Genomic DNA, 24,895 nt, shown 5'->3' with positions numbered 1-24,895 from the left:
ATGTTGAAATAGTAGTTACTGATTTCCAGAGCTTTCAGTGATTGAGAAAGTACCTAGGGGCCACGGGACACCCTGGGGGCATGCAAAGTATTGGGTTGGCCAGAAAGTTCATTCGCGATTGTCTGTTTCATCTTATGGAAAACCTGAATGAACTTCTTGGCCAACCCAATAGTTAGAAGCTAGGACAGGTTTGCTTTAACACAATCTGTGCAAAACGCTTTGCCTGCATTGGTTCAGCTAAACCCCTGTAGATCTTATGAGACAGGTACTGTTATGCCCATTTTACAGACAGGAGACTGAGACCAGAGAAAGTGGGCACATGCCCAAAGGCACACGGTTTTCTTGGGTTGCTTGGATGCATCTGAATGCACAGAATTGAGGTTTGGGGAGAAAGGGGCCGACTGCCGGAGGGCAGGGAGCGCTGGATGCCTTGGCAAGGGATCTGGAGGTGATCAGCATTATCTGAGAACCGGGAAGGAGAACAAATGCCGAAGATGGGGACCCAGAGGAGCAGGGGAGAGCAGAGAGGGAATGGAAATCAGGAGGGGAGTTCAAGGTTGTGCGGGCACGTGGCGGGGAGCAGAACCCGAAAGGGGAGACACTCTCCCTGGGGAGAGTGGGGTCTGGGCTGAAACTGGAGGGTTCCAGGGAGTGAGCGGGGTCTGGGGGTGTCGTCAGGGGGTGTTCCGAGGGTAGCGGGAGATCGGAGCGGTGGAGGGGAAGGGCAGAAGCCAGAGGGTCGCAGGTCCCTGGTGGGGTTTCTAGCTTGGGGGAGGCGGCCCCCCGCGAGTGGCGAGGATCGGGTCCAGGCGGCGCGTAGAGGCGGGGACAAGCCGGAAGAGGGAGCCGGAGCGCCCCGCCCCCCGCCTTCGGGCGCCCCTCCCCGCCGCCTTCCAGCCAGTCCGCCAGCCAGCTCCGTCTGCTCAGACCTCCCGGCTCGACTGGCGGCGCGCGCGGCGGTGAGTGAGGTGCGCGCTGGCGGGCGGCGGTGGCGCGGACTGGGGTCGCCGATGGGGAGGGGACAGCGACCGGGGCGTTGATCCGTGGAGCTTCGAGCGGGTGGTGGGTGGAGAGAGGGGTCCTTCCGGAGCGAGCACCCGCCCCGGACTCCGCGGGAGTGGTGGAGGTGTCCCGGAACGCTGGCGGGTCCCCGGGTTCGAGGTGGTTAGAGGGCGCCGGAGTCCCGCTGCGATCTTCCGCGCGGGGCTGGCGAGGCCGGGCTTCCAGTCCCTTTGCTCTTGTTCCCGCCGCAGTCCAGGCTGGGTCCCGTTTCTGCTGCCCGAAGTGAGCCGATCGCCCGTGGATCCCGCGCGGTGGGGTCGTCCCGCCCCCACCTGAAAGTGCGCCCCGTGGTGCTCGCGGGGCCTCCTCCCCGGGAGAGAACACCCCGAGGCTTTTCAAGAAAGTCTCGTCTCGCTCTGGTGGCTGCTCTCTTAAAGTTCAAGTTTCCACACTCATTATCGCCGATTATCGACGATTCAGAAACAAAACCAACCAACCAAACAAAAAAAGCCCAACAGATTTCCGACGCCGGTCCCAGAAATTCGACTTCTGGGGTTCACGATATCTGTTTATCCCCGCCACCCCCCGCTCCAGGGGGTTCCCCACAGTATTCAGGACCACTCTCAGCGGACACCGGCGCTTTCAGGGAGCCCCCGAGAGATGAAAATTCGGGACACAGAGCAAACGGAACCAGGGCCCTGGCTAGAGCCCTCGCTCGGCGTGGGGCGGGGGGCGGTAAGGTAGGCACCCTATGAGCGCAGGGGTGGGCCGGGACCCCATCCACTGCCGCTGCCAGATACATGCCAGTGGCACAGGCCGTCGAGGTGGACATTGGCCCTCCACGCCCAGCTAGGCAGGTGGCCTCTTTCTCTTTGGTTTCCAGGTCACTGTGATCTGGGCAGTGGGGTCATTGTTGTGCCAGAAACCCTTCATCAAGGTTAGGAGAGGAGGTGATGGGGAAATTGGGTATTCTGGACCGACTGTGCATTCCAGGGATCAGGCCAGCTGGTCTTTGATTAGTTTTCTGGTGGCTTTTGTGCTTCGGATAAGTGGGGCTGATGTCATTGCATGTCGGACTGAGCTTTGGTGGCTGGGAAATCCAGTTTCTGGAAGGCACAGGGCCTTCCCATCTTAGCGCATCAGGGTAAGACTTGCCCACCCGTCTTCCCAAGGGGAATAAACCCTTGGCTGGGTGAGCTGGTGCTGGTTCAAGGGCTGTCTGGAACGCAGGTTGGCCCTGCAGTTCCTCTGGGGCCCTTTTAAGGAAAGATGTGGTTTGCATTACTGTGAGCTTGACTGCCTCCCTTATCTTCTTAACCACCACCCACCCACCCCGCCCCCCCAGCCATCTCTGATTGACTCTTAAAATGAGACTCACCTGGACACCCTGTCCAGCATGAGCTGGTATTGGGGACTCCACCAGCGTGTTTGGTTTTATCGAAGTTGACTCGGAGGCCTGCAAGCAGGTGACTTGCTCTACCTGGTATAGAATAACACCCATCTTGCTCCTGGCTTACCTCTCAACCAGTCCTTGCACTGGGGTTTAAAGGTTCCCCAGACTCTCCAAGAAACATCTTTTGTAGATCTACGATGGGAGGGGCCCATCTTCCCTCTTTCCTGTTACTTGAAGGCATGAATAATAGATGCTTTTATTCACATTTGTGAAAGTACCCTCATTGTAATGTTTTTGTGGATTAAGTGATTCAGTGATTGATCTGAGATGGAGGATCAATTTCTTAAGTCTCTAAATACTAGATTGAAGTCATTTCACTATCTGGTGAGTAAACTTTCCTTTGTTCCTTTAGTCACTTTTACTGGATGGTTGTGGGGAAATAAAATGCGACTCTAGCCTTGTAAAGGACACAGATGAAATGGTTCTAGGTTCTGAGGGGTTTATGCTGCAGGTGGAAAATGGAAAAAAACATAGGTGGATAGTCAGTGCTCATCCATGCCCTTGACTCTGAAAGGATTGAAAGAAATGGAAAGGAGTGGGCTATGAGTCAGGGAAAATTTTATAGAAAAGCAGAGACCTGAGTATACACGTCACAGAAGGTACATGTATTCCAAATGAGCAGAAGAGGCTCAGCAAAGCTTTGGAGGAGGTGCAGGCTAGCCCATAGTTGAGGACAGTAAAAGGGAAGCCCCTGAGGGCAAAGGAACCGGAAGGCATTTCCAGCCCAAGTTCATTTTCAAAGAGATAGACAGGGCATGCTTCCTTGCTTTTACCCATGACTGGCAGTGCTATGGTGCCACTCTGAGAATGGGAGTATGCCCATCAAGGACTTAAAATTCTCCCACTGAAAATGAATCCACCCCAGCTACAGTGATGGTGGAAAAAATGAGTTCCATGACTAGAAGTCCTAGAGTCTTGACACTGTGACCTGTCTTCTATCTGTGCTTTTACTGCAATGAAAATAGCTCTTTGGGCAAGGTGGTCCGTCTCACCAAGCAAATAGCCTTCCTTGACTCTGCTGTACTTCGGTACCTGCGTCCCTGTCTTTGGTGCCTGTTACCCATGGTTGGTTGGTTTTTCCCCAGCCCTGCCCGGTTCTGAACTGGTGTTTACTGATCGGGGTTGTTTGAGCTCTAAGTGATACTTTCCTGGGTCCTCGCAATTTCATCTTATTGTTTGCACCTGCACTGGAGCTCCGGGCGTTTGGGATAACACTTTTGTATCCAATGAAGTTGTCTTTTGATTGCAGATTATTTCTGTAGAACAACTGTGTGTACTTTCATAAGACTTAGGGCCTGGACAGAAGAAAGTAAATATCACGGGTGTCTCAGTGGCAATTCCCTGTTTACCTAGTAGGTAGGAAGTTAATTCACCAAGATCCGAAAAGTCAGAGGCACTTTCTTCTTTGTGGGTGTTAATGTCAGGGAAAGTAATGGTGAAGAATTTAAGCTACTTAGCTCATGGGGTTTTTTTCTTTTCTTTTTTAAAAAATTTATTTATTTTGGGAGATCTAACCCATGCCCCCTGCAGTGAAAGCAAGGAGGAAATCCTGACCACTGGACTGCCAGGGAATTTCCTCTCATGGAATTTTAGAATTGACGGTGTTCCTGGTGTAAATGTAAGAGCAAAGCATTGACTCACCCTATCCTTGAGTCCAGGGAGATTATTCAGAAAGGCTGCATTGGTATTTTTTAAAGTTATGTAAAAAATAACAATATAACAGAAAGCATGAAAGATAACGAAGAGTATCCGGTATAATCTCAGCCTGTGAATGAGACAGCTAGCATCAGTTTTCCTTATTTGGCGGCTTCTTGTCACGGTGCCTGTCTTTTTATGAAGTTGTAATCAGGGTACGTATAATTTTGTCTCCTGATGCAGTCCTATTAATGTTCTCATTGTGCTGTTTCATCAAAAACCGTCATTCATGTGGAAACTGGGGATGTGGTTTCACCAGGAATCCAGGGGGGGAATCGTTTCCCTTTGATTCTGGGGGTGCAGCCCAGCTCCCCAGTGGAAGCATTTTCCATTCCACAAATCACTGTAATTTGTACTTAAGCCATATTTGAACCTGACTCTCAGATTGTGGTCACTATATCTTTGCCTGGTGAAAGAAAGTGAATTTGGAAGATGGAATATGAAAACGTCTCTGAAATCTGCCTGTGAGCTCCTGTATTTTTAATAGAGGTAGACTGAATTTATTTGGGGTTCATTGGCCTAAGAACCTTAGTGTAATTTCTCACTTCCTCTCCCGAAGAGAGTTGGAGATCCCAGTTTCCCTTTTTGTCTAAATTCTTCCTCCTAATAGATTGTGGGGAATAGTTTTCTCCAGAGACCGTGAAAGACCAGCTCTCTTTGACCTCCTCAGCTGGTTCCCCACCTTGTGTACAAACTAGGCTATTTTCTTAGGAGGCCCGACAATTTGCATGTGTGTGTGTCCTTTTTTGCGCAGGAATGTCTTTTTCCCTGGGGTCATTTCTCTAATGCCTGTATTCTCTCCATGCAAGATTCTTTTCTGGGGCCTGGACTGTGGGGGCAGGGAATGGAATTGAATAATCTTCCTCTTTCTCTTCCTGAAAGAACTGATTTTAGAGATTAAGTTGGTGGTGAAAAAGCTGCCTTATCTTCTCTCTGAAGGCCTTGCCCTTTTGTGTGTTCATCTAATACCTAAATCCAGAAAAACTGTTCTATACACAGCAGGAGGATGTATTTTTAGAAGAGTTTATCACCTACCTGTGGCCACTTAACCTATTTATGGTGAGATATATATATATATATATATATATATATAGTTTATCACCTATTTGCGGCCAGGCATCAGTGTGCAAAAGCTGGGAGGAGATTCATTAAACTTTAAGGCTTATTCACTTAAAATGGGGGTATCTATGTATCTATCTGTTTGCCTACCTACCTGGGTATCTATCTGGTAGTTGGTAGTCCTCTATCTATCTACCTGTGTACCTATCTGGTAATCGGTCAGAGAGAAATACTAGAAACCCTGATCATCACCCCAGTCTCCACTTAATCCTTCCCATTTAACCAAAATACATGAGGGGAAAATCAAGGAAACTTTCTTTAAAAAAAAAAAGTAAATTAAACCTTAAACTTCTTTTTGATGGCATCTTGATTTTTTTTTTTTAATTAAAAAAAAAGACTCATTTATTGGTTTTGGCTGCGCTGGGTCTTCGTTGCTGGACAGACTTTTCTCTAGTTGCAGCCATCGGGAGCCACTCTTGAGTTGCGCACGTGGGCTTCTCATTGCAGTGGCTTCTCTTGCTGTGGAGCGTGGGCTCTAGGCAGGCATGCAGGCTTCTGTAGTTGCGGTGTAAGAACTCAGCTGTCCTGAGGAAAGTAGGATCTACCTGGACCAGGTATTGAACCTGTGTCCCCTGCATTGGCATTCAGATTCTTAACCACTGGATTACCACGGAAGCCCTGTTTTGTCTTTAAAATCTGAACTTGTATGCTTTTGAGTAAGGCCTGCCCTGCTCCAGTTCATCTCAAAGGTTTTTTTTTTTTTAAAATATTTATTTATTTATTTGGCTGTGCGGGATCTTAGTTATTGCATGTGGGATCTAGTTCCCTGACCTTGGGCCCTCTCGGGGGTCTTAGCCAGTGAGCCACCAGGGAAACCTCCATCTGATAGTTTAATTTTAGATTTGCCAGAACGTAGCAGTTAGTGCAAGGAGTTTTTCATCCACCCCTCACCTAGTTTCCCCGCTGTGAATGTCTTCCCCCATCTGTGAACATCTTACATCATCACCACAGGACGTTTGTGAAACTAGGAAACTCACTCTGGCACTTCACTGTCGCTCACCCTCCAGACATTGTTTGAAGTTTCTGCTAATGTCCCTTTTTCTGCTCCCAGACCCTATCCAGGGGACCACACTACATTTAATCACACCATCACCAAGTCTCCTGTCTCCTCTGGTTTCCCAATCTTCCCTTGTTTTTCATAGCTGTTTCTAAGCAGTAATGGGCAAAGATTTTGTAGAATTTCCCTCACATTGGGTTGGTCTGATGTTTGTCTTGTGATTCTACTGGGGTTACTGATTTGGGGGGAGAAGGCCACCGAGATGAAGGGCTCTTCACATCACATCAGGGGGTACAACATGATACTCAGATGACATCGCTGGTGGTGGTTGACAGTTTTCCCCGTAGCAGAGTTCCTCTTTTTCTCTTTTCATAGACCACTAGCCTTTCCCTTCTCCAGGGGATCTTCCCAACCCAGGGATCGAACCCAGGTCTCCCGCATTGTAGGCGGATTCTTTACCAGCTGAGCCACAAGAGCCACAAGGGAAGCCCAAGAATACTGGAGTGGGCAGCCTATCCCTTCTCCAGGGGATCTTCCTGACCCAGGAATCGAACCGAGGTCTCCTGTATTGCAGGCAGATTCTTTACCAACTGAGCTATCACAGAAGGCCTCATCCAGGAGATGAAGGGTCAAGATTAAGCTCTACCTCTTAGAGGAAGAAGAGACTTCGCTGTAGCTCAAACGGTAAAGAATCTGCCTGCAATGCAGGAGACCAGGATTTGATACCTGGGTCAGGAAAATCCCCTGGAGAAGGAAATGGCCACCCACTCCAGCTCTCTGGTCTGGAAAATCCCATGGACGGAGGAGCCTGGTAGGCTACAGCCCTTGGGGTCACAAAGAGTTGGACACGACAGAAGAGACTTCACTTTCACTTAGAGGGAGGGCGCTTCTACACATGTCATTTGGAATTCCTTAAGAAAATTTGTCTTTTCTTCTCTATTTAAAAAATACACACTCCTCTGCTAAATGTTACGTGGTGGCCTGGATGGCAGGGGAGTCTGGGGAAGAATGGGTAACTTGCATCTGTATGGCTGAATTCCTTTGCTGTCCACCTGAAACTGCCACAATATTATCAATCAGCTATACTCCAATATAAAATAAAAAGCTTAAAAAAGTAAAAACCATAAAAATACACACTTCTTTAGTTCTCTAAGTAATCAGAATGTAAATTCATAATAAAGATAATGAACATACTATACATTATTCATGAAACTTATTAAGAGAGTAAATCAGTGTTCTCATGCAGAGAAATTTTTTCTGTTTCTTTAGTGTTGAGACTGTGAGAGGATGGCTGTTCACTAAACTGCTTGTGATCATTTCATGATGTGTGTAAGGGAAATCATTATGTTGTACACCTAAAACTTACACAGTTGTTGTTGTTGTTCAGTTGCTAAGTTGGTGTCTGACTCTTTGTGACCCCAGGGACTGTAGCCCACCAGGCTTCTCTGTCTATGGGATTTCCCAGGCAAGAGTACCAGGGTAGGTGGCCATTTCCTTCTCCAGAGATCTTCCCAACTCTGGGATCGAACCCACGTCTCCTGTGTTAGCAGGTGGATTCTTTACCACTTTAGCTACCTGGGAAGCCCCCAAACTTATACGGTGCTGTATGTCAAACTGGAAAAACTACGCCCTGCCAATAAACTCTTCGAGCTTACGCTATAGATTGCCGCATCACATATGGGACGTATATGCCATCTATGTGCGTGAAATCTCTGGCTAGGAGGTAGTCTGTGCGTCGCTTTCCCCAAAGCTCTGTGGAGGGAGAATCCAGAGAAACAAGGATCACAGCCCTTCCCCAGAGGGGTGTGATGCGGGCCAGTTAGGGAAACAGAATCTAATTTGCAGACAGGAAGCAATTAGGATGTATGAGGAAGGCGTACATCATCCAGGGCTGGGATTGTTATGGATAGGCTAGGGGAAGGCTGAAAAGACTGCAGGAGGTTAATGTTTACCACCCTGTCCTCACCTGAAGTCTCGCTGAAGGAAACACTTTTATAATTCTCAAAGACATGACAGTTATAAATCCCACAGTCATCTGGAATATGGCCAGAATTTAGGAAATAAGCAAATAGGAGCCTCCCAAGTAACGCAGGTAGCTATCATCAAGACAAATGCCCAGCTTGTTGACTCTCCTTATGGGAGGCTTCCAGGGAAGCTAGTAGCTCTTACTTTACACAGAATTCTTACCCACAGGGCGCCCTCAGAAGCCTTGAAACAGCAAATGGGGGGACGGGATGGGGGCTGTCCGCAGCCTGGGGTGTCACAGGACCACAAGCCTCCGAGGTGAGTGTTTTTCTAGCTCTCTGTTTTTTTTTTTTTTTGCAGACTCTTAAGGAGGCAGAGAGAAACAGGGGATCATTTTAGAAAATGATTAAGAGACTTTGGGGGAGGGATATTGAAAAAAGGGCCTCGGTCAGACGATAGCAACACCAGGAGTTACGAGCCTGGACTTTTTGTCCTGCTGATTCTGTGATCTGAGGAGAGAAGCCCTTGGCTATGGGCCGTCGGGCCTTTGGTGTGTGTTTATGCTGACGAGGACTTGTTGGGTGGTTTTTGCTGTGGCTGCTTTCTCCTGATATTCTAGGTTTTGAGGCTTATTTTTAGAATCTGAATTATCCTTGGCAGGAGTTGAAAACTTGGAGGGGGTTTTTCAAGTCGCTTTTGGGCTGCTGGTTAATGAAACAGAACCTGCTTGGAGGGCGGGGTTCCCTGGCTGAAAGATCTGGCCCCGTCCCCACCTCGCCTGGACCAGGCTTTTTGTTTGTTTGTTTTATTTTGTTTGTGCAACATGTGGGGGCTCTTAGTTCCCTGACCAGGGATTGAACCCACATCCCCTGCAGTGAAATCGTGGAGTCTTAACCGTTGGACTTCCCTGGTGGCTCAGAGGGTAAAGCGTCTGTCTACAATGCGGGAGACCTGGGTTCGATCCCTGGGTTGGGAAGATCCCCTGGAGAAGGAAATGGCTACCCACTCCAGTACTCTTGCCTAGAAAATCCCATGGACGGAGGAGCCTGGTGTTCCTGGGGCCGCATAGAGTCGAACACGACCGAGTGAATTCACCTAACCATTGGACTGCCGGGAAGTCCCAGGGCCGGGCTCTTGATGGCGAAAAGGCCCCTGTACCCTGGCCCCACCCTCCTGGCCACCTCTGTCACTTCCCCATGGAACACGGGTGTGCCTGCCTCTGCATCCCCCTCCTGTTTCCCTTGCCTGCGTCCTTCTCTTAGACCTTCCGCTTGCCTTAGAATCTGGGCTCAGTTTCCCCTTTGTGTTTGCTCCCATGTCTTCCCAGGCTGGTTCACTTTCCCTCCTCAAATGGGCTCCTTAAGGCCCGTGAGGGAGGGCCCCTGCCACCCGGCTCACAATCCCACATCCACCCTCAGCTTTTAGAACTCCCTGCATGAAAAGTAGACCACAGTGCAAAACGCAAAGAGCAGAGTTTTACTGTGGCCGATAGGATGTTGTCAGTACAGATTTGGGACTGAGATAGAGCAAGTGGTGGTGTTCATGTCTTCTGACCGAAGAGAAGTAATCAGTAACTTGAAAATCTGTCTGCAAACCCTTAGGGAGGGACCGAAGGCCAGCTGATGGACATGAAACACCAGTCATGGGACCAGGGACTGATGATGTCATTTCACGCAGAAGTGGGAGGATGTGAGATCCCAACCTGGGAAGGGCAGATATGGGGTTTGCAGAAAGGGCTCTTTGTCCCTATTTAAAAAAAAAAAAGTTTATTATATTTTAAATTTAATTTAATTGTAAAGCATTTAATTATAAGTATGTTATAATTAATACCAATTCTGAAGAATAGATCATAGAACTACAAATTTATTATATTTAACTTAAATAATTTCTTAATTTTTTGACTATGTAGTATTGCTGTGGCTCAGTATACAAAAGACTGAGTCTAAGAGTGAAAAGCATTAATCCAGCTACATTCCTCAGTGTACCTCCGTCCTCCTTTTACAGGCAGCCACTGTTGTCTGTTTCTTTTTTTCCTCCCCCACCTTTAGGTTGGCTGGTTCGGTGAAAGCGCTGAGTCCTAACCTCTGCACTGCCAGAGAATTTCTGGTTACTGTATCACTTCCTTGGGTATCCATTTGGAGACATTTCATGCGTATTTTATAAGGAAATGTGTATATCCTTCTTCCTTGTACACCAGTGATGGCCTGAGATGATAAACACCATTTGGGCTTTTTTTTACGCAGTAGTCTGTTAATATTGCAGGGATATCTGTGTTTCCACATGTGAAGTTCCTCGTTCAGCCTTGATGGTTGCATGCCATTCCCCTGTGTGGATGGAGCATGACTGGTCTACCCAGTTCTCTGCTGGTGGACAATTAAGTGGTTTCTAGCAACAGGGCAGTGGGTACCCCTGTGTGCTCAGCGTCTGTCACTGCCTCAGTGTGTGGCGTCAGCTCCGATGCATATACCTGAGGAGGAATCGCTGGGTTAAAGGAACTCCTGCATGTTAAATTTTGGTAGGTGCTTCCATCGTGTGAGACTCAGTTTACCTCCCAACCAGGCCTGGGGGAGAGGCCAGCTCTCTGTTCAAACAGTTTGCTCTTTGCTAAAGGTGAAGATGGCAGATGTGGGGTTGAGGAGTTGAGGGGAGTCTTGGGGTTGTGGGCAGACCCCCAAGTCCCTGGGGTCCTTCCATGGAAGGGCTGACCTGGAAGAAGAGGGAGGTGCAAGGCCAGGCTAGTGAGGAAGTCCTTCCAGAGAAGGTGCCAGCAGCCTTGGGAGAGGAGGACAGGAAAGGGGAAGTGGGCTTGGAGGGGTCGTGGCTGAGGGAGGAAGGAGATTGGTGGTCCGGGGTGAATCTGAGAATGTGGAAGAGAAGTTCGTAGTCAGGGGGGCTGAGGATGCAGGCTGGGGTAAAGGGGGCTTTTGTTTTTACCTTTGTTATTTAAAATATTTATTTATTTATGGCTGGGCCGGGTCTTCCTTTCTGCTCGGGCTTTGTCTAGTTTCGGGGAGCAGGGGCTACGCCCTAGTTGTGTGCAGGCTTCTCATTGCAGCGGCTTCTCTTGTTGAGGAGCCCAGGCCCTGTTTAGGGTGCAGGGCTTCATCAGTTGTGGCTCCCAGATTTCAGAGCACAGAATCAGTAGTTGCGGCGCATGGGCTTATTTGCTCCATGGCAGGTGGGATCTCCCTGGTTCAGGGATGGGAGCTGTGTCTCCTGCATCGGCAGGTGGATTCTTTACCACCGAGCTGCCAGGGAAGCCCTGTGTTTACTTTTTATTGAGGAACAATTTGAACAAGCTTAGAGATTCGGAGGGGTTTCCCACGTGGTACTTGGGTTAAAGAACCTGCCTGCCAATGCAGGAGACACCAGAGACACGGGTTTGATCCCTGGGTTGGGAAGATCACCTGGAGGAGGGCATGGCAACCCACTCCAGTATTCTTGCCTGGAGAATCCCATGGACAGAGGAGCCTGGCGGGCTACAGTCCACGGGGTCGCGGAAAAATCAGACATGACTGAGCACAAGTACAGGCAAGCCTGAGGTCAGGAGGGGAGCCAGCTGAGAGGGCAGGGCTGGTAGAAGGGGTCATTGCTGGAGCAGCATCCCTGGGGCGTGGCAGGGCGTGGTGGGCTGGCCACTCTCGTGGGCTTTAAGTGGAGGTTGAGCCCGGAGAAGGGTTCCTTCTGAGCTGAGGGTGGGTGGACAGGTGCCTGGGGGCTAGGGTGGGAGGTTGAGGGGCTCAGGTCTCTGCTGGGGGGCACTGCTGTGGAGTGGGAGAGACCCCTTGGGAGCCTGCAGGGCTGGTGAGAATTGGGCAACCCAGCTAGGAGTGGGCAGGTTTGTTTGCTCTGCCTACTGTAAGAGATTACAAGCCTAGTAGCTGAAATAACACGTTTATCATCATAGAGTCTGGAGGTCAGGAGTCCACAGTGTGTGTCGCTGGGGAGACTCCAGGCGCTGCTCTCTAGGAGGCTCTCGGTGAAAGAGAATCCGTTTCCTGGCCCTTTCTACCTTCTTTGTTTTGTTGTTTGCTTGCTCAGTCGTGTCTGACTCTTTAGGACCCCATGGGCTGCAGCACACCAGGGTCACTTGCCCTTCAGTATCACCCGGAATTTTCTCAAATTCATGTCCATTGAGGCGGTGATGCCATCCAACCATCTCATCCTCTGTCGCCCTCTTCTCCTCCCACCTTCAATCTTTCCCCGCATCAGGGTCTTTTCTAATGACTTAGTTCTTTGCATCGTGTGGCCAAAGTGTTGGAGCATCAGCTTCAGCATCAGTCCTTCCAATGAATATTCAGGGTTGATTTCCTTTAGGACTGACTGGTTTGATCTTCTGTCCAAGGGACTCTCAAGAGTATCCTCTAGCACCACAGTTCAAAAGCATCGATTCTTCTGTTCTCAGCCTTCTTTATGGTCCAACTCTCTCATCTGTACATGACTACTGGAAAAACCAACTAGCAGCCGCCTATGTGTCTTGGTCCATGGCTCCCTGAGCCAGTTTCAAAGCCGATAGGGCCTCTTCTCTCTTTGAGGCCCTCCTGCCTCCCCTCTTCTAAGGACCACTGTGGTTGTCTTGGGGCCACCTGAATCATCTCCTCCTCTCAAGGGCCTTAACCTCATCACAGCTGCAAAGTCCCTTTTGCCATTTAAAGCAACATGTTCTGGAATTTCCCTGATGGTCCTGTGGTTAAGACTTCGTCTTTCAATTCAGGGGGTGCAGGTTTGATCCCTGGTTGGAGAGCTAAGATCCCACATGCCTCCGGGCCAAAACCCAAAACATAAAACAGAAACTATATTGGATGGCATCCCCGACTTGATGGACGTGAGTTTGAGCAAGTTCCCCTGCCAGGTCAGGGAAGCCTGGCATGCTGCAGGCATGGGGTTGCAAAGAGTCAGACACGACTTACGTGACTGAACAACATGTTGTGTCAAAGTAAGTAGAAACTTTAAAAAAAAGTCCAAATTTTAAAAAAGTCTTTAAAAGATAAAAATAAGTATTAAAAAAAAAAAAAGAACCACATATTCTGGGAATTGAAAGTGAAAGTATGAGTTGCTCAGTTGTGTCCAACTCTGGGACCCCATGGACTGTAGCCCAGCAGACTCCTCTGTCCATGGGATTCTCCAGGCCAGAATACTGGAGTGGGTAGCCATTCCCTTCTCCAGGGCATCTTCCCAACCCAGGGACTGAACCCAGTCTCCTGCATTGCAGATGGATTCTTTGTTGTCTGAGCCACCAGAATGAGCGTTCTGTGATGAGGTTATGGACAGCTTTACAGGGTGTTACTCTGTCTCCCCATTGCGGGTGAGGCGGGGAGGATCAGACTGTAGGCGGTTTGGACAAACAAGTAAAGGCGTGAAGGTAGTGGCCTGAGAAGGGGCAAGTGTGGTGTGAAGGGATCTGTGTTCTGCCTTCTGCCGGTCTGTGTCACTGCGGGCAAGGGACCCCCCTTCCCTGGACTGGATTCTGCTTCCCTGTAAGTAGTTAGATCTAATGCCTTCGTAGTGACATAAGTGCCCAGTGTTCTGAGCACATCTACTTGCAATCCTGTGGAGGTGCGGGTCTGATTATAATTCCATTTTCCTGATGAAGAGACTGAGGCATGGAGAAATGAAACAGGTTCACACAGTCTAGAAGTGACAGAGCTGGGTTTTGAACCGAGGTTGTACTCTTCTTTCTTTTTTTGGCAGTGCTGGGTCTTCGTTTGCTACTCGGGCTTTTCTCTAGTTGTGGGGAGCAGGGGCTACTCCAGTTGCGGTGTGCAGGCTTCTCGCTGCGGCGGCCTCTCGGGTTGCAGAGCACGGGCTCTAGGCATGGGCTCAGTAGCTGTGGCTCCCAGGGCAAGACACAGGCTCAGTAGTTGCGGCACACGGGTTTAGTTGTTCTGCCCAAGGGATCTTCCCGGACCAGGGATCGAACCTGTGTCTCCTGCATTTGGTAGGTGAATTCTTTACCACCTAGCCACCAGGGAAGCCCTCTAGGTGTTTGCTCTTACATATTCAACTTGTCTTAAAAATCCTATCGTCCAAAAAAAAAAAAAGGTCCTATGGTCTTAATTTCCTTTGGGCCCTTTCTGTTCCCCTCTATGTGCCGCACCTGCTCACATTCTTCCGTGTCTTCTCTTTTCCCTAAATCATTGTTGGGTATGCAGATTGTGGTCCATATCGTCCCCTCTGACCTCTTAGAGATGGGTGGTGCCTGGCCATGCTTGTAAATAACAGGACCCATGCAGGTGTTTCTGAAAACCCCACAGGCGATGGTATCAGGTACCGGGCAGAGACATCCACCTCTAACATCCCTGAGCTCAGTGGCCATGCATCTCCACCAGGTCAGCTCCTGATCGGAGTCGGCAGTCAAGCCCAGGTGTCTTGTGCAATTGCCCAGGGAGAATTTACTCAGCATCAGGCGTTACCTCTCTGTCCTCTTTCTCCTTTGTTTCTGGACCCTGCTTGCCTGTCGGTCGTTTCACCAGAAAGGATTGGAGTTGGGAAGGAAAAAAATCGCCCAAGGCTCCTTACAGCCCCTGGTTTCTGCCACGCTCCCCCCTCCCATCCTTGCTGGTTATAAACAAGCATTGAGGGTGGAGGTGCCTGCAGCAGTGTGAACTCTGTCCCCCCTCTTCCTGTCCATGCATGTCAGCAGCAGTTGCTGACGTTTATGGTGTCTCAGGGTAGAAGGTCGTTGGAGTGTCTGAATTTTCTTGACACCCATGAAAAAAGACTGTCATTTCTGGAGAATGCATGACGCACCATCTGGGTTAGATTAAGTGGCTTCGGAGCCACACCAAGGACCAGGTGATGAATGTGGAGTGACAGGTTTTGGCTGGTGGCAGCGAGGCGCCTGCTCAGAGTCCAGATCTTGGATGGATGGTGGAGCCGAGGGAAGCACCCCCTCCTCACTCTCTTCTGAAATCCCAACCAGACCTGGGAGTGGTTGTTGACAGAATCCATGTGCATCCCTTCACCAGAGCCCCAAGATGAAACTTACATTGAAGAGAAAAAAAATCAACTAATCTTAAAGTTTGGAGGGTTTGGCTTTTTTTTTTTTCTTTCTGTTTTTATCTTGTTGGTGTTTGCACACTTCCCTTTTCAAGTTCTTTCTGCCCACATCTTGATCTTGCGCCTTGACATCCCAGGGTGCCCTGTTGAGAAGAAATATCACTCTCTCCAAAGAACTCTAGAGGAAACAAAGGATTCCAGACCAATTAAGCGATTCTAGTTCTGGAGCATATTTGCTGATGCTCTGGCCAGATCCTCACGCTACCTTCAACTGAACTGCGAGGGCCATCTGTTACTGAGGTCTGTTGTTAGTAACATCTTCCTATCTGTTGTTGTTCAGTCGCTAAGTCGTGTCCAACTCTTTGCAACCTCATGGACTGCAGCCCACTAGGCTTCCCTGTCCTTCACTATCTCTTGGAGTTTGTGCAAATGCATGTCCGTTGAGTCAGTGATGTTATCTAAACATCTCATCCTCTGCCACCCCCTTCTTTTGCCTTCCCTCTCTCCCAGCATCAGTCTTTTAACATCTTTCTATTTAAAAAGCTTTATTTTGGTTAGATTCTAAGTTGAAGCTCTTAAGGTTTAGTTCCTCCCATTTATGTTTACTTCCAAATCTGGATGCCATCCAAGATGGATTTTGGTGTCCTTATGCATAGGTATCATCTCCAAATATATGTGGGAATATCGAGTTTGCCTGGGACTTTCCCAGTTTAAGTACCAAAACTCCTGTATCCGGGGAAACTGCTCCATCCTGGGCGAACTGGGACAGTGGGTCACCCTATGAAGCACCCATCATGTTTTGAGCTTAGTTCTGAGTGCTGCATTGCCTTAGTGACGATGCAGATGTTAGTAAATTTCAATCCCTGTGACAAGTAGAGCAGAGAAATGTGTAATGACAGTTAGCACTTGCTAAGGGCATGCATGTCTCTCGGTGCCCTGGGTCCTTGTCACAAGTGGATTCATTTAATCTTCCCAAGAGCCTCATGAGGAAGAAACTGCGAGTGTGCCCATTTCACATGGGAAAACTGAGGCACCAAAGTCATGCTCTGGGGAACTCAAAGGCGACCGACCAGAGGCCATCTGGCTTCAGACCATGCACCACTGATTTCTGCACCGTGTAGAGAGGTTTGGGAGGAATTAGTTCTTCCCTGGGAAGGCCAGAGATCGCCTCTTGGAGGAGGTGACAGCTGAGCAAGGATATGATGGGGTGAGAGGAGTTTGCAGACCCATGGGGAAGGAAGGAAACCGGCGAGGGGGCAAAGAGGAAAGAGCATGCTCTGGGCTTGTTTGGGGCCATCCAAGCAGGGCTGCAGACACGTCAAAGATTTGCATCCGTGGTGGGAGGTGAAGTGAGAGGCAGGGTGCAGAGTAGCAGTTCAGCCTGTCCTGAGAACCCCTGGGCAATGCAGGACCTTTGGTCACCTTAACTGGGAGGCATGTTGGCAGCTATCTGAAAGACCCCAGTGGTCTCTTTTAGGTAAATGAACCACTGGATGGCTGAACTAAGGCCAGTGAATTGGAGCTTAAATTACAGGCCTTGGCTGTATGGAGACTGCAGAGATTTCTAGCACTGCCTTTTTTCTTTCCTTTTATATTTTTTTAAGTTTTTGCTTCATGGCTTGTGGGATCTTAGTTCTCTGATCAGGGACGGAACCCATGCTCCCTGCATTGGAAGCACTGCATTCTAACCAGTTTACCACCAGGAAATTCTGTTAGCACTGCCTTTTCTTCTTCTTAAAGTTGTTGTTGTTGTTCCTCACGTTCACCAAATGTTAAAATTCACCATCTGAAAGTGTACAGTTCAGCAGCATGCAGTCCATTCACAGCACTGTGCAACCATTCCAGTTCCAGAACATTTTCATCACTCTTAAAAGAAACCCTGTTTCCTCCCAGCACCCTCCCCTGGCTCCCCCAACCCCTGCACCACTAGTTGGTTTTCTCTCTGGATTTACCTGTCCTGGACATTTTGTATAAATGGATGGAATCATACAGTGATTTCGCGTCTGACTTCTCTCGAAGTCATGTTTTTGAGGTTCATCCCAGCGATGTTTTGGAACCGCCACATCAGTGACCAAGCTGGTTGGCCAACCATCTCTAGGCTTCCTAGAAGTCAAGCCCCTGCTTCTGAATTTAGGATTCCAGGCAAACACTGCCAGGCTGGGCCCCTATACCCTTCACTGAGCCCTGTGCAGTCACAGGCAGAGTAAGTTGACTCCCAGAGCTTGAGTGAGCTCCGCTGGGGTGTTTCAGGAAATTCTAACACTGTTTAGGCCAGGTATTTTGAGGAAAAAATCTGGTGCTGAAAGTGACTTGGAGTTTTTTCTTGCGTCTTGAGGTTTCAGGATCAATTCATTAATCGCAGCTCAAGGAGAGAAGATGGCTGTGCCCGTCGACATGGCTTCTCTCCAGGATTTTGGGGGCTTTTTCCTCCTGTCTTTCACCAGAGGGGTATTAAAAAGCCCAATCTGAGACTCAGATGGCATGGTGTTTGCTTTTTCTTCCCTGGGAGCTGCAGCAGGTGGTAGAGGTATTTCAGCTCCACATGTTTTTTTTTTTTTTTTTAATTAGTTGGAGGCTAATTACTTTACATCATTACAGTAGTTTTTGTCATACATTGAAATGAATTAGCCATGGATTTACATGTATTCCCCATCCCGGTCCCCCCTCCCACCTCCCTCTTCACCCGATCCCTCTGGGTCTTCCCAGTGCACCAGGCCTGAGCACTTGTCTCATGCACCCAACCTGGGCTGGTGATCTGTTTCACCCTAGATAATATACATGTTTCAATGCTGTTCTCTTGAAACATCCCACCCTCGCCTTCTCCCAGAGTCCACAAGTCAGTTCTATACATCTGAAACAGACATGGAATCTCACAGGACTTTCCTGGTGGCCCAGTGGTTAAGACTCCATGCTCTCACTGCAGGTGGTATGGGTTCGATCCCTGGCCGGGGAACTAAGATCCCACATGCTGCATGGCACGGCCAAAATATAAAAATTAAACAGATACAGCATCTCAGAATTCTGAGATCACCTCTTCATTGCTGCTGCTCTAAGTCTCTTCAGTCGTGTCCGACTCTTTGCGACCCTATGAGTCATAGCCCGCCAGGCTTCTCTGTTCATGGGATTCTCCAGGCAAAAATGCTGGAGTGGGTTTCCATACCCTTCTCCACAGGATATTCCTGACCCAGGGATTGAACCTGCGTCTCCTGAATTGCAGGCAGATTCTTAACCACTGAGTCACCAGGAAAGCTCGAAAGTGAAAGTGAAAGTGAAAGTCGCTCAGTCATGTCTGACTGTTTGCGACTCCATGGAATTCTCCACGCCAGAATACTGAGAGTGGGTAGCCCTTCCCTTCTCCAGGGTATCTTCCCAACCCAGGGATTGAATCCAGGTCTCCTGCATTGCAGGCAGATTCTTTACAGGCTGAGCTACCAGGGAATCCCCATTGCTTGCCTCCTCCAAAAAGAGCAGGAATTGCTCTGTGGATATCTACCGTAGGTTGATCAGTGACTCCTGGACCCCTGATCATCATTAAAGAAGCAGATCATTTTGAATTGAAAGTCCTCAGTGACAAAATTAGTTGGGAGTCCTTAATTTGTTGTTGCTGTTGTTTAGTCACTTAAGTCATGTCCGACTCTTCGCAACATTATGGACTGTAGCCCACAGACTCTTCTGTCCAAGGGCTTTTCCAGGCAAGAATACTGGAGTGGGTTGCCATTTCCTCCTCCAGGAGATCTTCCCCACTCAGAGATCAAACCCATGTCTCCAGCGTCTCCTGCATTGACAGGTGGATTCTTTACCAACTGCACCATCTGGGAAGCCCCAGAGTCCATAAATTGGCAGGTGTTTTTTAGAATCTTGTCTTGGGTATGTGGTGTGAAAGTCTGGAAATTAATCTTCAGAAGTGTGAGGGAGGTAGAGAAAAAAAGAGGTGACTTGTCACCTCGGGTTCAATTGATTTTCCTTTCACATTTCTTTGAGGGCTAAATTGTGTGAAATGAGTTGCTGATTGTATCTGGATCTCCCATCCTGGGAGGTATTTTGGTGAGTTCTAAAGAGCTCCAGAGTCCGAGGGGCATGGGTTCTAATCCCAACCCTGCCATTTCGCTTGTGTGACTTTGGACAAGATGCTCAACCTCTCTGGGTGCCCAGTTTTTTCATTTGTGTTAAAGTTTGTTTTGTCTGATAATGAGTATTGCTAGTCCAACTTTCTTCTGATTTCCATTTGCATGGAATACCTTGTCTCATCTTACTTTTCATCTGTAAGTGTCCCTAGGTCTGCGGTGGGTCTCTTTTAGACAGCATATATATGGGTCTTGTTTTGTATCCATCCCACCAGTCTCTTTTGGTTGGTGCATTTAATCCATTTACATTTAAGGTGATGATCCATATGTATGATCCTATTACCATTTTCTTAAGTGTTTTGGGTTTATTTTTTGTAGGTTTTTTTTTCCTTCTCTTGTGTTGCTTGCCTAGAGAAGTTCCTTTAGTATTTGTTGTAAAGCTGGTTTGTTGGTGCTAAACTCTCTTAACTTTTGCTTGTCTGTCAAGTTTTTGATTTCTCTATCAACTCTGAACAAGAGTTGCTGGATAGAGTATTCTTGGTTGTAATTTCTTTTCTTTCATCACTTTAAATATTTCGTGCCATTCGCTTCTGGTTTGTAGAGTTTCCATTGAGAAATCAGTTGATAACCTTATGGGAGTTTCCTTGTATGGTACCTAGTTTTTTCATTTGTAAAACAGGTTGATGGTATTGTAATTTTTCATTCCTGACTCAGTGTTGTGGGGATGGGATGATGGCAGGTAAGGGCGTGAATTACAGGGCCCCTTGTAGTAAATTAAAAGCCCGTTATGGTTCATCTTAATGCAGCTGTGAATCTGGGGTGGTTGGGGTATGAGTAGTGGATTCTGCTCAGCCAGGTAGGACCTCTGTATTCAAAGATGCCAAAATAAGCCTGCTTATCTGCAACCCCCGAGCACCCTTTACCTTCTTCCTGGGGTGAGGATCCAGCAGATCAAGACCCAGAGGAGTGACCAGTGTAGGAGGAAATGGACGCCAGCCAGCCCAGCCCTGCTTGGCCCCCGTACAGCAGAAGGGAGTGTCCCCCAGGCTGATCCCCCCTCACTCCATTTACCTCCCTTCCTTGTGGCTCATGAGATTGAAGTTGTGAGAGGGCTGGGCCTGCCTGGAGGAGAACATGCAGATGTCAAGGATCCTAGGACTTGGTCATAAAAGAAATGAGTTCGGACAATTGCATTTATGACACCAAGAAAAGAGGGGTCACATGTCAGAAGGACTCAATGAATAAATGTGGGTGATTGGGGATACTCAAATATTAATACCTCTTTCCAAATAGTGGATTCTCAGTGAGGACCCATGGGGAAAAATCAGGTCTTAGGGGAGGGGAGAGGGGGCCAAAAAATCTTAGATATCACAGTGATGTGTGGCCCTCCAAAACTCAACCCTGCCCAACAAAATCTTATTTCTTAGTATTTAATTTCTCTTGTTAGGTGGAAATTAAATTATATTCAAATTCATTAATTGAATTTGAATATAATTTATTTTTTTTTCTTTGGGGGCGGGGAAGAGGAAAAGAGGAGAGGCAGCTGTAATGAAAGCAAGATTGGAAAGTCCTGCTCTGAACTGGGTTTGATGAATGAGCTACTCCCAGGCTCATTTCTGTAGGCCCAGAAAGAAATAGCGGTATAACCCTCCCTGACCATTTAAGAGAGTAACTTTCACCCACCCAGCAAATCATCGAGACTTAGAACCAGGGATGTTTTCAGTTAGGGACCCCAGACTTCCAATGGACATATTTGTGGATGAGAAAATGGGGCCCAGGTTGGTGCAGCTGGTCACGGGCCAGTTTCCAAGGTCAAGCCTGGTTCTTCTTGCACCAGGAATGCATCTCTTGGTGCCTCAGAAATGCCTCCCTTTTATAACCAGTGGTCACATTCAGCTACATAACATTCGGCCCCAGTGCAGCGTGGAAAGGAAGGGCCCCTGGTTCAAGCAGTATTTGAAATATCAGGATGGTGGCCACATTCAGCTGAGCTTGGCAGGCCCTTGTCCCTGTAGGGTCCTGTGGGACTATATGGGTCGCGTGCCCGGGAGGCCAGCCCCAGTCACATTTTCCATGTTTAAAAAATGAGTTTGAAATGCCTCTCTCTGGATTTGGAAGGAGCTAAATAAAAGAGTCATTCTGAGATGGTGTGAACAGAGCTCTCCAGCCCTTAACATTTCCCTGATTCCTGCGGGGGCAGGTGGAAGGTGGGTGGAGAGTCCCCTTCAATGTGTCCTTTTAAATGGACAGTCGAGCAAAGCCACTCTCAGGGGCTTAATGACAAAGTTAAACAACCGGGGACGGAGGAGGGAGACCCCTTGTTTGTTCCTTTATTCCCCCCACAAAGTTCCCCGTAACTATGGCAACCTGAGTTCGGCAGAGGCCTGTGCCCTAGCCACCCGGGGAGCAACCAGAGGATTCTCAAGGCTGTGCTTTTTTTGCGGCAGGACTGTGGCTTTGCTGTTTTGTTAACCTCAGAGATGCTTTCCTGTGGTTTCCCGTTTGTCCCACATGTCTTCCATGGAGTTGTGCTCTGGAACGATAAAGTGTTCTCTGGAGGCAGTGGAGGGTGTCTGCGTGTGTCCCCATGTGTATGTCTGTGTCTGTATGTTCGTCTGCCCTTAAATGTTTCACATTGTGCAGGAGAGGAGGAGCGGATGGAGGCCAGTTGAACAACCACCCAATTCTGGAAGGGTGGTTAAGTGGGTGGCTCGGTGGGCCTCCTGATCTTGGGGGAAATCAAATTAAAAAGAAATGGGGGATGGCCAGAGGGGGGGGCAAAAAAAAAATGGGGACTCACTGAAGTGGCATTTCCTGGCCTGGGGCCTTGGGGAAGAAAGCGGGCTGTGGAATTTATTTAGAAAGCTTTTGAAGCAGCTGGTTATGTTTTTTCTTAAAAACACACACACACACACAACCCATTCTAGGCTGTTGACTCTTGTTCTTTTCAGAATTATGAGCGTGTTTATGTGGCTGTTTGAATCAAAAGCCATGTTCCCAAGAGACAGTGTCCTAAAGTTCCAGAAAATAGGACGTGACTACAAGGAAGCTGATGACGCGTAATAAAACGGGGGCAAGGGTGGGTGGGTGTTCATTTCCAGGACAGAAACCCAGGGCCTTCCTTCCTTGAGATGTCTTGGAAAGAACCCTGCCTGCCCCCCGCTTCCTAACTCCTACCAGTTCTCCCTCAAACAGCACAGTTCACAATTCCCGGCCGAGTTTCTTCCCTTTCTGAGAGAGGCAATCGCTCAGTCGTGTCTGACTCTTTGCTACCCTATAGACTGTAACCCACTGGACTTCGCTGCCCATGGAATTTTCCAGGCAAGAATACTGGAGTGGGTTGCCATCTCCTTCTCCAGGGGATCTTCCTGACCCAGGGATTGAACCCAGGTCTCCTGCATCACGGACAGATTCTTTACCGTTTTGAGTCATCAGGGAAGCCCCTCCCCTTGCAAAGCACTCTGCTTGAAACCATGGCCGACTCTGCTGTTTTAGGCTTTCTAGACCCCCCCACCCCCACCCCCGCAATGCTTTCTGCTCTTGTGGTGTTTTAAATATGACTCATTTTTCATAATAAGTGGCGCGGGAGCTCCGGGGCTGCCTTTCCTGAGACAGGAAGGGACAGTGAGTCCTTGACGGTCAGCGCGGATGTAAATTACCTGGAAGCCCCAGGCCACGGTGTCCTCCCAGCTGGGTCTCCAGCCCAGTCCACAGATGGGTGCTGCGAGGTGTGGCTGGCGGGGGACAGCCTGGAGGGGACAACAGCCGACCTCAGAGGTGAGCCTGGTAGAGAGGTGTCCTGGGGCTGAGGTCTGTGGTCGTCTTTCCCGCCCACTTCTTCTGTTTCTGGGTAGCAGAGGAAATTGACACAGAACTTTAGCAGCTTTTCACAGTCTGCCTCAGTCTTAACCCCTAAACCCGTTTTCGCAGAGATGCCCTGGTCCTTCTGGCTAACTCCTCCTGTACTGTAGACCCCCCAGCCCCACCCACACACAGGGGCCTTCTGAACTGTGCTTCTTATTTCTGCCACAGACCTTCTGCTTCCTCTGCCCTGTCCAGGGTGAACCTTTCTTCTAGAACCTTCCGTGGCTCCCATTGCTCTGTAGCATCGCTGTCCCATAGGACCAGAAAGAGAGCCACGTAGGCAATTCAAAATGGTTTAGTAGCCACGTTTAAGAATCCGCCTGCAATGTGGGAGATCTGGGTTCAATCCCTGGGTTGGGAAGGTCGCCTGGAGAAGGAAATGGCAACGCACTCTGGTGTTCTTGCCTGGAGAATTCCATGGACAGAGGAGCCTGGCGGGCTAGAATCTATTGGGTGGCAAAGAGTCAGACATGACTGAGAGCGATGAACACAACCACATGTTGAAAATTAAAAAGAAACAGGTGAAATGAACTTTAAAAAGCATGCACGCTAAGTCTCTTGGATGCTCTGGGTCTTCGTTGCTGTGTGCAGGCTTTCTCTAACTGTGGCGAGCAAGGGCTACTCTTCGTGGCGGGCACAGACTTCTCATTGCATTGGCTTCTCTTGTTGTGCAGCGCAGGCTGTAGGCGCGAAGGCTTCAGTAATTGCAGCTCCCAGACTCTAGAGCCCTGGCTCAACAGTTGAGGCCCACGGGCCTACTTGCTCTGAGGCATGTGGGATCCTCCCAGATCAGCGATCGAACCTGTTTCTCCTGCGTCGGCAGGCTGATTCTTTACCACTGAGCCCCACCAGGGAACGCCACTGCCTACCCCCACCCCCCATTTTCTATTTTAAATTTAAATCACTTAAATATAATTTAGCCATTCTGTTCCTCGGTCACATTTCAAGTGTTCAGCCAGCCTTGTGTGGTTGCTGGCAACCGTAATGGAGAGTCCAGATAGAGACCATTTCCCTCATTCCAGAAAGTTCCTTTGGACAGTCCAGGCTTATAGAATAAGGCCCAAACATCTCCATAGAACTTTCAAAATTTTCTAGAACCCATCCCCGACCTGTCTGGCTTTACTGATTGATTTTTCTGCACGTTCATTTTCCCATGCCTCTCTTTCCACTTTGAAAGCCCCTTCATCTCTTCCCTGAGAGAAATCTCTTTCGGGCTGGGCTGAAAAGCAGAGTGTCCTTGAAGGAGTCTCCCCCTTTCCCCGTGGCAGAATGAATGGTTGCCTCTGCTTCCCACGGGTTCTAGAAGAAGAGGCAGGGTGTGTGGGAAGCAGCGACGGGCCGGCCGAGCCCCCGGCCAGTGTGGCTCACTGCCCTCAGAGCTCGGGGCCCTGTTTCTCCTGAGACAGGTTTGAATGGATCTTCTAACGCAGCCTTAGCCCTGCCCCGCTGGAAAGCAGAACCAGACAAAGGACGGCACTGTGTCCTTCTCCAGCGGCCCCGGGGGCGGCCGAGCTTGGGACCGCAGACAGGAACACGCCCCGGGTCCAGGCCATGTAATTCTAGGCAGGCATCAGCTCTGTGGGGAAAAAAAACTTTTCTTTGCCCTCACAAAAGGAAATATGTGCTCTGATTCTCGTTTGTCAAAATGTGAACTGCTTGGTGTGTGTGTGCCTGTGTGTTTACTTAAAAAAAAACTATAACATATTGGAGAAGGAAATGGCAACCCACTCCAGTATT

At 48.9% G+C, this 24,895-nt stretch overlaps 1 protein-coding gene across 2 annotated transcripts in view; it reads left to right on the top strand.

Moving 5' to 3' along the window:
• The first annotated feature begins 863 nt into the window (after nt 1-863).
• Nucleotides 864-24,895, top strand: part of LITAF (lipopolysaccharide induced TNF factor) — a 35,768-nt gene continuing 11,736 nt past the window's right edge. The window contains exon 1 of one of the 2 annotated variants that reach the window (XM_020880590.2): nt 864-959. The gene's annotated coding sequence lies outside the window, so the exon portion shown is untranslated. Of the gene's footprint in view, nt 969-24,895 lie in introns of both variants that reach the window. The other variant, XM_020880589.2, reaches the window with a different exon arrangement.

The sequence above is a fragment of the Odocoileus virginianus genome, chromosome 33 (genome assembly GCF_023699985.2).
Source record: "Odocoileus virginianus isolate 20LAN1187 ecotype Illinois chromosome 33, Ovbor_1.2, whole genome shotgun sequence".
NCBI lineage: Eukaryota > Metazoa > Chordata > Mammalia > Artiodactyla > Cervidae > Odocoileus > Odocoileus virginianus.
The sequence above is the reverse complement of the archived record's forward strand: the minus strand, read 5'-3'. Positions and strand labels throughout refer to the sequence as shown.